The sequence below is a fragment of the Cryptomeria japonica genome, chromosome 1, assembly GCF_030272615.1.
Source record: "Cryptomeria japonica chromosome 1, Sugi_1.0, whole genome shotgun sequence".
Taxonomy (NCBI): domain Eukaryota; kingdom Viridiplantae; phylum Streptophyta; class Pinopsida; order Cupressales; family Cupressaceae; genus Cryptomeria; species Cryptomeria japonica.
Window position 1 is genome coordinate 562826419 of NC_081405.1, and position 4356 is coordinate 562830774.

General features: G+C 35.8%; 1 pseudogene; it reads right to left on the reverse strand.

Moving 5' to 3' along the window:
* Positions 1-2315: 2315 nt before the first annotated feature.
* Positions 2316-4115, reverse strand: LOC131029147 (scopoletin glucosyltransferase-like; annotated as a pseudogene).
* Positions 4116-4356: the final 241 nt, after the last annotated feature.

The following is a 4356-nucleotide window of genomic DNA, read 5'->3' on the forward strand; positions in this document are numbered from 1 at the left end:
AGAATTGAATAGAGTATATTCAGCTAGCAAGAAAGGGAGCCCAAAGTATTATGTATTTAATAATAAAAAAAAAGTAATAGTGAAGACCCAGGAATAAGTGTTGCATGTCTTCATATCTCTCTTCCAAAATATATTAGTGCAATATGTTATTTCAATTGTTGCATTGGCCAATGGATGACATGGTAGATAATGAGATGGACCTAATTAGTGTTGAATAAAGGAAAAAATTCTTTGTTTAAATTTATATTATTTAGATGATTTGGTAAGATTGATAGTACATGGACATCATCTAGAAGATTGTCAATCTAATGCACCCAAGGAGTGGTTTTACTAGTCATTTTTTCACACCTTGTAATTTTATAATGCACCATGAAATGGTGTTAGTAAAGAACATAAATGTACATAAAAGGAACAAGTAACACTATTTAAATTTCATAGAAATGATAAATTTGGCACATGTTTCTATTACACCATTAGCAAGAAATCATGTTATAAGTCAATTATTTACACCTCGGCATTACATTATACATCATTAAACAAAGCAAATAAAACACGTAAACATACACAAAAGAAACAAGCGATACCATGGAACTCTTATAGAAATGGTAAAACTGCCATATGTTTCAATTTATTCAATTGTGTTCATATTTATCATATATTTATTTCAATTATAATAGGTTGGTATTCTATTGGAGAGTTATAAGTATAATAATATGTGTTACACTTTACATCTAAATCTTTTAGTGAATGCAAGACATAAAATTTTAGAGAATGAATTGCAATTTTATTCTTTGGGCCTTCAAGAAAGATTATAGTTTTCATTATAATATTCTATAAAATTTTGTAAAATATCACAACATATTATTGGCCTTTCACTTTGTAATAATTTGAATATATGTAAATTTATCTGCACTGTTGTGCCTATTCATGATTCTTTTATGTTGTAATTGATTTTTTCTTTCAAATTTTTGTATGCCTTAATTTTTATATGTGAACATCAATAAACTCAATAAAAGAGATGATAATGTTAATTACACCCTTCTATCATTTTTTCTAAGGAGACTAATATAAAAATATAAATTATGATAAAATTTAATCTCACTTGTAGCTTCTAAAGAATTATAATAATAATTTTGTTTTTCATTTTGCCTTCCTCTCTTCTCTATTCAATTATCTCAAATTTATTGCAGAACATAGGAAGATCCAACTTCATAATATGAAAGTTATTTTATAATTCAACTCTCATATTTATAAATTATCTCATGTTCGTATAGAGATGCATGGAAGGAAAAATATTAATAAACATGATGCACAAGATCATTCTATTAAAATATGCACATAAGAATGTATTAGCCTTAATAATCTTTATACATGAATCTATAAAGGTGGTCCCTAAGGTCAAGTATCAAAGGATTAACATTAATGATTGAGATTAACATTAATGAGAAATATCAAAGACAACATTCACTAGTATGTAGTTGGCCTTTATGGAGATGTAATTCTTTTGTTCTTTTAGAAATTGGATAGTGTTATAATGAGATTCTCTATAATTTTTTAGATAAACTTAAGTGCACATTGGATGTCTTTAAAATCTATGAAATAGACATATCACACAAACATGTGCTAAGTTGGTTCAAAACAACTAGTAGAAAGGGGTGTGCCACTTATAATTTAAATTTTAAAAATCTAAACCTCAAGTTTTTTCAAACACATCACAATCTAAAGTTAATCAAAGTGTACCTTCGCGTAAAATGATATTCATCAGGTAGGGTCAAATGTATGGAAGTGTGATTGAGAGTAGAATAATTATAAACAAAGAAAGATGTATTCAATTAAGTGTGAATGGTGGTAAATAAAAGTTGATAGAGAATTGGGATATGAGCTAAACCAAGCACAAAAGTAAACCACTTACAATTATGTTATCAAATTAATACATTTTATGAATGGATGCATAAATTAAAATGAGTAATGGCATGGTATGCAATCAAGTGTATTTTATTAATTTTAATGATTTAGTCTCTATTTTTGTGACTATTTGTAGTTATAATTCCAAATACTTATCTTCATTTTTATAACAAAGAGTGTAGTTCATGTGTATTGTAACTATTGATAATACAAGCTTTTTATTTAATTCTTTAAGGAAAACTAAAGAAAAACTGTTTTGAATTTAATACATTTTTTTTTTCTAGGATATTCTTATATTTAGTCTGAAATTCTTGGATGGTCTATATACACTCTCTTTAAACATCAAACCCTTCAACAATCAAATGATTAAAAACAATCTTACACCTCATTCTTACTGATAAAATATGGTAGGGCACGATATATTATAGAGCGAAATTGCTTCAGTCCGGGCAAATCTATCACAATGTCTTTAAATAACAATTATTGAGCATTATGTTCCGAATGAATGACGACCAAACAATGAGTTTTTCATTTTCTCAAACTTCTAGGAGAATTTACTCATGATATACTAAACTCACAGAAACAATATGTGTCTAGAACATATTCTTAAGCTAAATCGCACAAACCATCTTCTGTATCAATTTCAAGTAATAAAGAGTTTATCCTTCTTGTCTCATCTTCAGCAGATTGTACATTTCACTCGCAAACGCCTGGACATTTGCTTTCGAAGACCCTCCCTCTTCAACAGCTTTTCTTGCCATCTTCTTGAGCTTCTGCCCTCTTGCTCGCATCTCGTTCCCTTTAACGTCACAAAGCACTAGTCGTAACACCTCCTTCACTTTTTCTTCTTCTGGAATCCCAGGGATATGTTCACAGAACTGAATCCCCATGCCCAATTCAACCAACAGCCGTAGATTAAAAAACTGATCCCCAAACATAGGCCATCCGACTGTGGGTACTCCAAGAGTTATGCTCTCAAGAGTAGAGTTCCACCCGCAGTGGCTCATGAAGGCGCCTACAGAAGGATGAGAAAGAATCAAAAGCTGCGGCGCCCACCCCCATATGACCACCCCTCTATCCTTTGTTCGCTCCAGAAAACCCTGAGGAAGATACTCTCTCGCAAGATCTGCATTGCATGGTGTGGCGGGTTCGATCCTTGGTGTCACCTTGATTGCCCAAATGAAAGGCTGCAGGCTGGCTTCCAGGCCTCTTGCCAAAGCTTTTATTTGCTGCTCTGTGAAGAATATCTGGCTTCCAAATGAAACGTACACAACAGAGCTGTCGCTCTGAGGGTCCAGCCACTGGACGAGCTCATCTACCTCCACGTCGGCCTTTTTCCCTCGTCCCTTAGCTGCTCCACTGAAATAATTCGGCGGAAGCAAAGGCCCTATGGCCCACACTGGCTTACCCGTTAGGTTTCTGAGGTGTTCCACATAAGCAGGCTCCAGCTCCTCGAAAGTATTAAATATTAATCCTGAGCAGCCTTTACCGATGGACTGTAAAATCCTCAGTACAATATCCAAGGTGAGGTCTTCAATGTTGAAAAAATCTTGGGCTATTTCGTGCCTCTCGAATCTGTGAGTGCCACGGCAGGTCCAAGCTCAACACAACACATTCCTTCCCTTCTTTCTCTTCCTTGTCCACTGTCGCAACCGTACGGGAAGTTGAGATCAGCATGCTGACCGCAAACGCCCCGGACACATTAAATTCAATGCAACAAATCTTTAACTTTTCGGCGCTGTGTCTCCCCCATCCCATGAACGTATCGTACACAACACAGACTGGAGCTGCTGCTCCCTGTCGTTGAAACTGGCGCTCCATCCAAGCATTGAAGGGCTTTTGAAGTTTGCTCGCCAGTGCAAATATAAGGCCATGGGAGGCCTTGGGAAGAAGGTCAACACTCTCTCGTCCCTCCGGTAGGCCATCGACAGGTGGCGTGGGAAGCACTACCAAACGCATATCGATACCGTTGTTTACAGCTTCGACAACGGAGTCTTGGAAACGGGATACATTGGCTGGCGTAGTGACATAGCTGGCGGTCAGACCTTGCGATGCAATGAGCCTTGAGAGGTCAAGTAGAGGGATGGAGTGACCCAGTGCAGGAAATGCTAGCACCACCACATGGGGCTTCAGGAATCCGTCCATTACAATCAAAGAAAAATAAGCAAGGATATCAACGACTTAATGCTTGGTTGATAGATTCATAGTATTTGCAGAACCTTTTACAGAGCCCGGGGCCAAATTGAATGCCACGAATGCCTGAAATCCCGATGCCAAATTGTATGCCAAATTGTATGCCACGAATGCCTGAAATCCCGAGACCAAATTGTATGCCACGACATTGTAGAGTGAACCACAAAATTTATCAGCCAGGAAGGTTGTTGGATTCGGCATTTTAGAATGAGCTTCACGGAATCTCTTATTGTAGTTTCTAGCATTTGTTGTAAGTAT